Source organism: Ochotona princeps, chromosome 20, assembly GCF_030435755.1.
Source record: "Ochotona princeps isolate mOchPri1 chromosome 20, mOchPri1.hap1, whole genome shotgun sequence".
In the NCBI taxonomy this organism is placed as follows: Eukaryota; Metazoa; Chordata; class Mammalia; order Lagomorpha; family Ochotonidae; genus Ochotona; species Ochotona princeps.
In genome coordinates this window covers 26,788,016-26,801,647 of record NC_080851.1, presented here as the reverse complement: position 1 = coordinate 26,801,647, position 13,632 = coordinate 26,788,016, and positions in this window count along the sequence as shown.

Genomic DNA, 13,632 nt, shown 5'->3' with positions numbered 1-13,632 from the left:
AAGAGGTTCTAGGTTCCCGGCATCGGATCGGCGCGCACTGACTGTTGTGGCTCACTTGGGGAGTGAATCATCGGACGGAAGATCTTCCTCTCTGTCTCTCCTCCTCTCTGTATATCTGACTGTAATAAAATAAAAAAATCTTTTTTTTTAAAAAAAGTGTTCAAAATGAACATGGAAGACCCTCAGAGAGGCTTTCTTTCCTGCCGTGGATGGGTAGCCATATGTGATCTTTGTGTGTCAAGGGCAGTGTCTACCTGTTCCAGAGTTCGAGGTGTTGGGCTGCTTTAGAAAGCATTCAAAGGCCTTCGAGGAGGAGCTGTTCTTTGGATGGTATGTTTTAGGCAACAAAAATCTCTGCTTGCTCCTGAAAATGCAGAAACCAGTCAGAAGATACAATCAAGTTAGAGAAGCACAGTTTTTGTTGTCTACTGTCAACTGAATGAGCTTATTAGGTGAATCTAATCATAGTACCAATTGTTGACTGAAGCTACAAGGTAATTTGCTTGCAAAACACCATGGATTTTTAGAAAAGTAATTAAAGCTGGCTGGCTGCACCATATGAACACATATACAGAAAAACATACTTTTAGAACACTGCCTGGGTCCAACACGGTAGTCTAGTGGCTAAATTCCTTGCCTTGCATGCGCTAGGATCCCATATGGGCGCTGGTTAGTATCCTGGCTGCTCCACTTCCCTTCTAGTTTCCTGTTTGTGTCCTGGGAAAGCAGTTTAGGACAGCCCAAAGACTTTGGACCATGCACCCACATGGGAGAACCGAAATAGGCTCCTGGCTCTTGGTTTCAGATCGTCTCAGCCCTGGCCATTGCCGTTACATGGGGAGTAAACCAGCTTATGGAAAATCTTTCTCCCTATCTCCTTCTCTCTGTAAACCTGACTTTCCAATAAAAATGAAAAAGTAAAAAAAAAACACTGCTTAGGGCAGGCATTATGGCACCTCAGATTAAGCCACCACTTGGAACAAGCACTCAAGTGCTTGTTAACTTGAGTACCTGCTGCTTGGCTTCTGATCCATTTTATACATTTCTTAAACAGCTGGATGAATACATGAATGACTGTTGTGTGATTACAATGCCTGAAAAAAAAATCGGAAGGATAGTTGCAGTGGTTCAACATACTAATCCTCTGCCTGCAAGTGCTGGTATACCATGTGTGAGCTAGTTCTAGTACTGGCTGCTCCACTTGCAATCCAGCTCCCTGCTTATGGCCTGGTAAAGTGGCAGAAGATGACTCATGTCCATGGGTCCCTACACCCATGTTGAAGAACTAAAAAGATTTTTTGGTTCCTGGCTATGAATCAACTCAGCTGTAGCCGTTGGGACCATTGCGGCCATTTGGGGAATGAAGCAGTTGATGAAAGATCTTTCTCTCTCTCTCTCCTTCTATCTATGAATCTGCTTTTTTAATAATAAATAAATAAATCTTTGTAAAAAATACATAAAGAGAACATAAGTGGTGAGAGATCAGGTTGAATGGTTAGAGAGGAATGGGGCTGTAAGAGCCTTTGACCACTGTAATGAGACATCTGCTTCTGAAAGCAGTGGAGGATGAGTTCTTAGGTCCATGAAGACAACTCTGCTCAGCTATCCCTGTCAGAGAGCTCCCAGCAAAGGAAATGATTCCCTCTAGCTTCCCCTGTTCCTACAGCCCTTTATGTAGGTAGGAATAAAACTAGTCTACTGTGTGCATTTGCAGAGTCACAGTGTCTACCTGCTGGAAGTCAGGGATGTTGCCCTGCTCCTGTTGATAGGCCCCACACTTCATATATGCTTCGTAACTGCTAGTTTCCATATTTATCTTCTCAATCATTAGATGAAAGTCAATAGAAGTTCCAAAGCCCGTAGCTTCCCTAACAAAATAATTTTTTCAAGTTAAAAAGTCGAAGGGCAAAAATAGCCAAACATGTTTTTTATTACACCTAACAATCAAATGAATAAGTTCAAAAGGTATTTTTGGAATGCTGGAGGAAATTTGAAAATGGTCAGGATATACGAAACTATTTTGGAATTATATATTTTCTAAAATGTTTGCCATTAGCTTTATAAATTCAGGGAAAATATGAGCATGTGTGTAAAAGTAAAGCAAACATCAAAACATAACTAATTATTGAATTTGCATGGATGGCAGGCATTCATTTGTATTACTCTTAATTTTCTCTGTTTCACATTGTTCATAATAAAAAACTAGGAAGGATTTTCATTTATACATCTATTGTTTTATTTATTTATTTTTAAAGACTCATTTATTTTGATTGAAAAAGTTAGATTTAAGAGAAAAGGAGACAGAGCAAATTTACAAGAAGGCAACACAGGAAGATCTTTCGTCCACTGGTTCACTCCCCAAGTGGCCACAACTGCCAGAGCTGAGCTGATCCGAAGCCAGGAGCTTCTTTTTTTTTTTTTTAATTTAATTTTATTGTATTGCATTGTTGTTGACAATCTTTACATAGTTAATTGCGGTTAAAAAAATGGTTCAGGGGGTATAGGGAAGTGGGTAATACTATTATGTCCATATTGTTTCCATCATGTATCTGAGGTAAAAGGGGATATTGAGGGTGAAGCCCCACCCGGTTTCCCTCCCACCCCAAGTCCCAGTTGTGGGGCATGCTCTGAGATATTTGCTTGAGTGGTTTTAATAGTTCTCCAGTTATGAATCGCTGCCATTTCGTTCAATGAGGTCGTCCACTGATTGATATGGTCCAGGATAAGGTCTCTGTTTGCCCCATATTTCGCTGCCAACATATAGCTGAGATGAATGATTGACCTGTTCTGTCTTCTGTCTTTTCTTGGTTAGAGTTCTGAGTCCAGCAGTTCGATTGGGGAGATCTCCAAAGAAACCGTGAGGTATTCCCAGACCAGATTCTTGTATGTTCTAGCAAGCACAGGGCCCGGCACAGTCCATCACCACGATCAGCTGGTGGTTTCAACTGCTGGGTTGGTTCTGTTTTCAGTCCCGAGTTGCACTGGAACCAATGGGTGTTGCAGTCCAGTCTGGTTCGGCCCTTACATCAACCAGTGGGAGCTGCAGCCTAGTTGGGGCGACCCACAATAACCCCCACCAGACCGCCCCCTACCCTGGTTTGCCAGTATGTGTAGGAGTAGACCAGTCTGTCCCACATCCCATTTGGCTCTTGTACTTGTCAACGGGTATTAAAGTTTAGTTCCATCTAACCAACTCAACCATCCAGCCCTCACGGATGTTGTTGTTGAGTGCCTCTCTATCTAGCCATCCCAGCCCCCGTCCTAGTTTTCATGCCCTCCCGCGGGAGTAGTGACCCAAGAAGGGGGAACCCACTTTTTCCCTCCCAGGTCTCTCTCAGTCCCGGTTTATGCACTCTTTAGGTGGTTCTGTGGTTTGACTTGACAGAATTAGTCCCCAGTGCCAGCTTCTGCCAGCTGATGCTGCGGCTAAGCCCAAACATCCCTCACCCACTCTAATTTATGCTTGCACCGCAGGAATAATCAGCCCAGCCTGGCTTTTCCCTGATCTAGTCCACATGCAGCGCACAGGTGTTGCAACCTTGCTTAGTCTGGTCTGTCTCTATCCCAGCCCACACTCTCCAGTGGGAGTAGCTGTCTGGCGAGAGGACCAGCCCCTTAATTCCCCTGCCAGCTCTGTCCCTCCCTTCCTGGATCTCACGTGTGCTGGTTGGGTGCTGCAGTCAAATCCAGTACAGGCAACCTCACCCTGGCATTCCATAATGTGTACTGGTTTTGTCGCAACCAAACCCGGCTCAACCCACACTCTGTTCTGGTGTTTGGATTTGAGCCAGGAGCTTCTTACAGGTCTCCCATGCGAGTGCAGGGTCCCAAGGCTTTGGGCCATCTTCTTTTTTTTTATTTATTAATTATTTTGCATTACGTGACAGTTTCATAGGCTGTGGGAATCCTCCCACCCCTCCCCACGCCCCTCCTCCCTGGTGGATTCCTCCACCTTGATGCAGTATTACAGTTCAAATTCAATCAAGATTCTTTCCTTGCAAACGTATACCAAGCATAGAGTCCAGCTACTTATTGTCCAGATGGGTTGAACAGTTTCTTGGGGAGACCATTTCTGGTCCAAAGTTAGAGCTGGTAGAATATCATCACAGTCAATTAAGAGTCCCAATATAATATCAACAGCAATTTGCAACATTATGGAATTGACATGGTTTTGAGTAACCAGTATGTAAAAAAAAAAAAAAAAAAAAAAAAAGCAAGTTCTTAACCACAACCTATGATTAGCTCATTGACATTTCAATTTTAGTTTATATACAGGACCGGCTGCTATATACCTTAAAATGGCTATAAGGTACCATTCAGCTGTCTCGTGTCTATTTCATTTTAGTAACCCTAACCCTAACTCTAACCCTAACTAAAAAAACCTAAAATAAATAGACAAACAACAAAAAGTAGAGATTGGAATCTGACAGGAAAGAGCTGGCGTGGATTGGCTCATGCCTCGCTGGGTGGGACACAAAGATTAGTCACTCCTCACCATGGTGTTGAGGATTTTCCTGTACCCCCCCCCAAAAAATGTTCCGCACCTTAATTGTCGACAAATGTCTAGTTAGAGTTACAAGCCAGTCTAGATTATCCTAAAATCTGCCAAGATTAGCAAAATTATACTTCAACACAACAAAGGGCCATCTTCTACTGCTTTCCCAGGCTACAAACAGGGAGCTGGATGGGAAGTGGAGCAGCTGAGACATGAACTGGTGCTCATATGGGATCCTGGGACATGCAAGGTAAAGACTTCAGCCACTAGGTTAGGTTATCGTACCTTTTTCTTTCTTTCTTTTTTATTACGTTGGATTATGTGACATAGTATCTTCTTTTTTTTTTTTTTAAAGTTAATTTTATTTTTATTACAAAGTCAGATATACAGAGGAGGAGAGAGAGAGAGAGGAAGTGGAGCTGCCGGGATTAGAACCGGCGCCCATATGGGATCCTGGCAAGTTCAAGGCGAGGACCTTAGCCACTAGGCCATGCCACCAGGCCCCGACATCGTATCTTCTTAATTGAGGATAAAGGCCTTCATTAAAAAAAATAGTGGATGGAATGGGCATATAGTCTAGTAAAGACAGGGAAAACGCTTACTTACTTTCAACTTCTGGCCCTGGCTCCAGGTTCTAATGTCCTACAGTGCTCACCCTGGGAGGCAGCAGATGGTGATGGTTAAGTTTCTGCCACCCATGTTAGAGACCCAGATGGAACGCCCAGCTGCAGCACCAGTCCTGGCTCAGTATCAGCCATCGTGTGCATTCTGGCAGTGAAACAGCAGGTGGGAGGGCTCTCTCCCCCAACCTCCTCTCTCAAACACAAAAACAAAATCGATAACTCGCTTGCAAGTCATTGTACGGGATGAGTTCACTGAAGAATTAAATGCTCATCCTGCTCCCACTGATCACACCATTGGATATGCTAAGACCACTGACATTATAATTACTGCTGTGTCTCTCCCTGGCCTCCATGAGTCAGAATGGGTTCTGGAAGAATTAGACTGTCAGATCCCATGCCCTGAGATACATGTGAGTATGTGAAAATACATACCTTGAATTTTCAGTTTCTATGGTGAAACGTATGGTCTGCTTCATTAGGCAGGAGGTTCAGATATTGATTAGCAAAAGCATAACAAAGGTCAAATACTCCCTCAATGCACAGGAGCATGTATTTTTTTAAAGATATATTTATTTTGCATTGGAAAGGCAGATTTACAGAGAAGGAGAGACAGAGAGAAAGATCTTCCATCCGCTGGTTCATTCCCTAATAGGGTGCAGCAGCCGGAGCTGAGCCTATCTGAAGCCAGGATCCAAGAAGTTCTTCCAGGTCTCAAGGTTTTGGGTTATTCTCCACTATTTTCATAGTCCACAATCTGCAAGCTGGTTCATAATGGAGCAGCTGGGGCACTAACCAGTGTCACTCAGGGATACTGCACCTGGAAGAGGAGGATTAACCAGTTGCGCCTTCACACCAGCCCCAAATATAAGCAATAATGATGAGAGTAGCTAGTATTTCTTGGATATCGCTGTGTATGAGATACTGCTTCAAAATTTTCTTATGTGATTAAACTCTTAGTGAGTTTATGACAACCCTTGGAGGTAGATACCAATATCACCAGTTTCATCTTCCTATTATGACACTGATGTTCCAAGGTATAAGTAAATATTTCAGCTATCCAAGTTCCCAAGGCTAAAATGATGGAGGCTGATAATACATCCAGGTAGAAACTATATTATTGGAATACAGCTTAATACTTATTGTTTTATTTTGGTTTTTATTCATGATAACATGTAATTCCTACTAATATGACTGATAATTCACAATGAAGTATGATTATCCAACACATTACTTTAATGGCTGCATAATATGTGCTTATCACAATTAACTAATACCTTGTCACTCAATACCTTGCTTGACAATTTTCCCCTACTCGAAGCAGTTCAGTCTCCTAGACATCATTTTTCTCCATATGTGTAATTGAATCCAAGTCTCCTAGAAGAGCACTTGCTATGTCAAGTGGTACAGACCTCTTTGATTTTGTGTATATGGCTGAATTGTCTTCTGAAAATTCTGTACCAGTCTATGTTCTACTTCTCCAATGCAGAATGAATTTTTCTCTTTCTAATCAGTCTCTATGTACATTAGCTTAAGAGTAAAAAGATTTTTGAGATGTTTTCAAATTTTATTATTTACCTGAGAGACAGAAAAGCAAAGAAAGAGCAAAAGAAAGTTCCCATGTGCTGGTTTGTGCCTCCAAAAAGCCTATAACATCAGAAACCGGGTCAGACTGAAGCTAGCAGCTGGGAAGCCAAGCTGGGTCCCCTACATGGTAGCAGGGACCCAACCACTTGAGCTGCCACTTGCTTGCTCCCAGGATGCACATTGGCAGGAAGCTAAGTCAGGAACAGTACCAAGACTCAAATCCAGGCACTCTGATGTGGGGTGCTGGTTTCCCAACTGGGTGCCTTAACCTCTCAGCCCAAACCTTGCCCCTTGTTGTGATTTCAACTTACATTTCTCTGATCTTTAATTTAGTTGAGTATCTTTTCATGTGTTGATTGGATTTTCTATTTTGCCATGACTCTCCTATTTACATTTAATTTAATTGTTTTTTCCATTGGGTAGTCTTTGTGTTGATTTGATGGTATTTTTCAGATAAAAAAAAAACTTGATCTTATGTAGATTTCAATGATCGAAGTTGATGTGAGCATTCCTTTACACAGCAAAGGAGAGGGTATTGGTGTTGAGGACAATAATGATCATGGCTTGCTTTTTTTTTTTTAAATACATTATTTAAATATTCGACTAGTTTTTTTTTTTTTTTTGAAAGATTTATTTTATTTCTATTGGGAAGTCAGAAATCCAGACAGGAGACTAAGAGGAAGATCCTTCATCCATTGATTCGCACCCCAAGCAGTCTCAATGGCCAGAGCTGAGCTGATCTGAAGCCAGGAACCAGGAGCATCTTCCAGGTCATGAATGCAGGTGCAGGGTCCCAAGGATTTGGGCTGTCCTCAACTGCTTTCCCAGGCCACAATTAAGGAGTTGAATGGGAAGCGGGGCTGCCGGGACCAGAACCAGTGACCATATGGGATCCCAGTCCATGCAAGACGAGGACTTTAGCCACTAGGCTACCGGGCCAGGTCCAATTAGTTCTTTTTTTAATTTCATTTTTTAGATATTTATTTTATTTTCATTGGAAAGATTTACAGAGAGAAGGATCTTCCATCCTCTGGTTCATTCCCCAAGTGGCCACAACAGCCAGAACTGAGCTAATCTGACACCAGGGGCCAGCACCTTTATCTGGGTCTCCTACGTAGGTGCAGGATCCCAAGGCCGTCCTCTATTGCTTTCCAGAGCTGAATGTGAAGTGGAGCAGCTGGGATACTAATCAGCTCACGTATGAAATCCTAGCACATGCAAGGTAAGGATTTAGTCATTGAGCCATTGTACCAGGCCAGAGCACATAGCTTTCAGTATTTTGACAAAACGTCTGACGCGAGTCCTTCCAACCCACAACCTTATTGATGGAGTGTTTGTTGTCTGTTTGGGGTTTGCAGCTTTAAGTAACTTTCCTGTGATTGAACCAAGAAAAAAAGTACATGTGGATTTTTACCTAATTTACAACTCCGTGAAAACTTAGAAGAGAGGAAACAGGCTGGTATCTTTTAGAGTGTGATTTGCAGAAGTAAAGAATCCCTTTAGCTTGAGACTTTTATAATTTTTTCACTGATCTGTGTTCCTGACCAATGAAACACGAATATGTAGGCTAAAGAACAGCTTCTTGAGACAAATACTGTGTGTAGGGAGGGGGTAGTTATGGAAATATTGCATGCGTGTGCATGCAAATATTTGTGATTTTAAGACTTTATCTGGGTTAGATTTGAGCAAATCCTGCAGTCTCTTTAACAGGCCAATGCTGTCAATTTCCTTGCTTTGACACGGTCATATAATAAACTATTCGCATTGAGAAAGTTGCTGTATTTATTTTCTAGGGCCGTTGTCATAAATTGTCACAAATGGGGTCACTGGACATAGAAATTCACCTGCTCAAGGTTCTGGAGGTGAGACATCTAGGACCTAGATGTCCAAAATCGCTGTGCTGGCAGGGTCCTGCTTGCTCTGTAGGATCCAGACGAGGATCCTTCTCTACCTCTTCCCCAGTTTCTAGCGGTTTCCATCAAGCCTTGGTATTCCTGGGCTTGGAGATGCATCATTACAATATCTACCTGACATTACCGGTATCACCATTGCTCCGCTCAGTTTTGTTTTTATCCAGAGTACACTGTTTGGTGTCTGAGGGATGGGGCTGTTGAGAATAGGAAAACACAGGGAAAAGTATAGGATGAAAAATATTTAAGAAAGGGATTTTGTGTCTTCATACCTTCTCTTAGAAACTGACACGTTGGGTCCAGAAAAATGATCTAGTGGCTAAATCCTCACCTTGTAACCACAGAGATCCCATATGGGTGCCAGTACATGTCCCAGCTGTTCCATTTCCCATCCAGCTCCCTGTTTGTAGCCTGGGAAAGCAGTAGAAGATGGCCCAAAGCCTTGGGATCCTGCACCTGTGTAGGAGACCCAAAAGAAGCTCCTGGCTTGAGATTGGCTCAGCTCTGGTTGTTGTGGTCCCTTGGGGAGTGAACCAGAAGATGGAAGATCTTTCTCTCTGTCTCTCCTCTCTGTAAACCTGCCTTTGCAATAAAAATAAAATAAAATTTTAAAAAGGAAGAAATTTGCTACATCACAGTGACCCACCTCAACATTTTACACATCACTTTTACATCTAGGTAAAAAAAATAGATCATAAAACACGTTCTAAGGATGCTAAACACAAGCACTAAGCATTCTCATGTTTGCCTTGCCCTCATCTCAGGATCAGTACAGCTCTCCTGGGAATTTAACCATTTTTTTCATCCAGTAAACCTAATGCTGAATGCAATAAATCATCATTCACTGGAATCTACAAAGTAAAGGATATGCTACCAATGAAACTGTCACCCTGATGCATCATCATTAACATCAGGCAGCAGTACAAAATTGCAGTCCAACAAGAACTACATGGCAATCACCCTAGCTGATCAGAACTCAATTAATTCACTGAGCAATCACTTCAGGTTAAGAAAGAAAAACAAACAAAGCTGATTTTATCTATGAAGCTATGAGAAGGCTAGAGTGGTGTATCAATGTGCTGACAATTAAACAGAAGTCACACAGTGGTGCTTTGTAAAGGAGAGTTTATTGAAAAGAATTATTAACTATGGCAGGGGACTGGAGTTGTAGGCTGGTAGGAGTGCAAGAAAATCGGAAGAATATGAGCCTGGCAGGTGGAGGAAGAGATACTTCCAGAAGGGTTATGACAGACTGCTCAAAGAAAAGTTGCTCCCAGCTCAAGTCATTCCCAATAAGTCCTGAATAGAACTTATTGGAAACCCATCTTCTGGAACTGACTGGCGAATCAGTGCCACTAGCTACAAGTCTGCGGACAGCATCTTGCTGGAAATATGCCTTGGCTCCAGGGAAAAGTTGTTTGTACGGTGACGTCTCCCTGAAGGAATTCTATCCCACAACCGCCCCAAGGGGAGTGTAGGCTGGGGCTGTTAGCGGAGACAGACCTAGTGGGAGTGAGATGTTGTGTAATGCAAGGATTGCTAACTGCTGGAGCTGGACCCTGGGAAGGCTGAGTGGGTCATAGGAGCTGCACGTGGAGAGCACACGTGCTCACAGAAGTCTGCAGTGACTACGCGGGAGGCAGGAAGCGCAATAGTTTCCTCTTTCAATGTCTCTCCAGCTCTTTCTACTGATAAAGTTTAATGTTGGGTCACAGCTGATAAAAGAAAAAGGTTTGTTCAAAAGAAAAAGGTTTGCTCAAGTGTCAGATGACTTTCTTGGTGGTTTTTTTTTAGACATTTTTTTTGAAAGGAAAAAAAATCTATAAAGGATCCAAGATTTTCACAGAGCAGGCAAAAGGGTGAATTTAAAATTCAGAGACACTGGGCCTGGCGGCGTGGCCTAGCGGCCAAAGTCCTCGCCTTGAAAGCCCCGGGATCCCATATGGGCGCCGGTTCTAATCCCGGCAGCTCCACTTCCCATCCAGCTCCCTGCTTGTGGCCTGGGAAAGCAGGAGAGGACAGCCCAAGGCTTTGGGACCCTGCACCCGCATGGGAGACCCGGAAGAGGTTCCTGGTTCCCGGCATCGGATTGGAGCGTAGCGGCCCGTTGTGGCTCACTTGGGGAGTGAAACATCAGATGGAAGATCTTCCTCTCTGTCTCTCCTCCTCTCTGTATATCCGGCTTTCCAATAATAATAAAATCTTTAAAAAAAAAAATTCAGAGACACTGCATTGATCAATAGTATGGCAGTCACCGCCCTCCCCGTCTCCCCAAATCCCTGGCACCTCTCAATTGCCAAGTCCCTCAGGAATCCATTTTGAAGTAGACTAGCTGTCCATCAGGGAAGTGGCAGAGCTCTCCAATCACGGATGAAATTCAAATTCCTTGTCAAGGATCCCTTAAATCCCAGCAAAGGATGGTGTGTGGTCAGACCCTGGGTTAACATCTGCAGAAAGTGTGCCCATCTAGAGCATCTTATGATCCACATGCAAAGAGTTTTGGTGTGAGCAGGGCAGCATCCAGCATGTATGTAGTACAGTGAAGTGGATGGGAAGTGATGGATTGCAATCTAGGCTATTCTTTCTATGAGTGAGATGTTTGGTCATGTAAGCGAAGGTGGGAAAAGAGTTGCACCTGAAGGGAAATATGAAGCTGGGGAACTTTTTGAATAACGAAAGAGCCTTGAGTTCCTGTAGAAGACAACGGAGGTAGAAGGCTTGAGGACTAGGGAAACCATGTAGGGTTCTTGAGAAGATGCGGCAGCCTGGGTCCATACCCGTTTCAGTCTAAAACTTTGATTCAACCTTCGTTAAGCCTTTAGAAGATGATTGTAATAACATTTTCTTAAGCTACTTTTGGCTAACTTTAATTATGGTTGGTATGCAAGTGACTCACAAAACAAAGACATTTAATAAGAAACACTGAGAGGGAAGAAAAATGTTGACTTAAGTACCTTAAGAATTCCAAGTACCTATGTGAGCTATTACTCTTCTCAGAAAGATAAGGAAGAGAGGTTAGAGGATATTTACATTCCGGTGACCTTTCAGTTGCACAAGAAACAAAGAACACTTTTAGGAGCCAGATGGGGCAAAGGTCTTGCTAAAGCATAAACTTCTCTAGGGTCTGTTTCTGAATATCATAAATTATAGTTTCTCCCATTGATAGCTCATGAAACTTCCCAAGACTCTGAATTTCAATTCCAAAGTGGTTTTTTTTTGTTTGTTTACTAGTCCCAGACATACTCTTCAGTGGTCAAGTTGGATGACAGGGAGTCTGTAACATGTTACAGGATATTGCAAGACAGAAAGTCAAGGGTCCATCGGGTACTAGAAGTAATGTTAATGCAAATGCTAGTCCATGGACTCTTGAATTGGATAATGAGGGAAGAATTACAGTGCAGCCTTAATCCCAGCCTATCCTGAGCCCTACCATTTGGTTGCTTGTCTAATACTTGAGACATTTAAATTATCATGGACTCGTGTTTCCCCTTCCTTTGGCTCTCCCATGTTCTAAGGGTACAGTGCCCCTTAGGCATGGCATATGTTTACTATCAAAACACAGGTCAGGACAACTGTTTAGAAACTACTTGAAATTGTAATTACTCAGAAAAATTGTGAGCTCAATGACTTAATTTTCAATAAGTAAGCAACAATGAGTAGGCTGATGATCCCTTCTTCACCATTTGGCAGGATAACGTGCTCTCTCCTGAGCTTTTGGCAAAGTGGAAAGACCTGACCTGAAATACCGGACAGCAGATTAAGTCAGACTATTCCTACAGTTTGTTTATCTTACTTAGCATGATGTTTATGTTTCCTGATTTTAAAAAAATGACTGCCAGGGGCTGCTGCTGATCCTTTGGGATGATGTTCCATAAGATACAGGACAACTTACTTATGACAGCCTGGACAATGGACAATGACGAGAGTAAGGCTGGGTCTTCTGAAAACATTTCTGGGACATGTCCATAACCTGACCTTTGTTGTAACCTTGGAACAACCTTTGTTGTTCTTGGAAATTCTTGGAAGGGTAGTGAGAGGGATCATCACAAGACAGTATCTCATTGCAGTATGAGATCTTGCTTTTCTTTTACAGCTCAGACAGTGAACTGATTGACTCAAATGTTTTTCTGTAAATAGAAGTGGAAGGACCTGTTTATCTGTTTTGTTGTTTGTTACTAGGTGGGATGGGACGCTTACTGATTGGATAACCTAAAGTGCCTGATGGTTAAGCTGGGTATCTGTGTTCCACACGCCTACAGTTGATTGGATCACTTGTATTATGCACAGATGTAAGTTTGGTTGGCTGAATGATTAGTATCATGTACCAGTGTTCTCTTAGCTGATTGGGTGATCAATGTTTAAGAACCTCTGAACATGGCTGACTGGGGCTGCTCCCCTCTTCCACGTGTGGTGGAATGGGACAGTCACTGGTTATTGCTGGGTGGTGAATAAAGACTCCTCAGCTTCTAAGAGCCCATCTCTGACTCATTTCTGGGATAGATCTGGTCAACTCACAAGAATTAAAAGCTGAAAAGTTTTGAATTCTGAAGCTCAGCTAACAGCATAATTTCATATCATTGATTATAGACTTGTATCTCTTATACACAAAACAGGCTGCCTCACATACCATAGGCTATTTTAAGAAATCGATGAAATACAGAGAAGATGTATCTTGACCTTGCTGGGAAAGACATGCTCTAAAAGGTATGGATGAGCATTTGGGCAACTTGTTAAGATGTCCCTTGGCACACCTACATTCCATATTTGAGTCCCAATTCTGGCATCCTGTTTAATGTGTACCCTGAGAGACAACACGCGATGGCTGAAGGAATTGCGTCCCTGCCACCCACGCAGGAGTGCTGGGTTGAATTCCTGGCTTCGAGTTTCTGGCTTCAGCCTTGCCTTGCACAGGCTGTTGCCAGCATTTGGCGAGTCAACAGGCAGATGGGAGACTTCTTTCAGTCTCTCTACCTCTCAAAAACTGATGAATGATAGAAATTAGAAATTTAAGGCATCATCA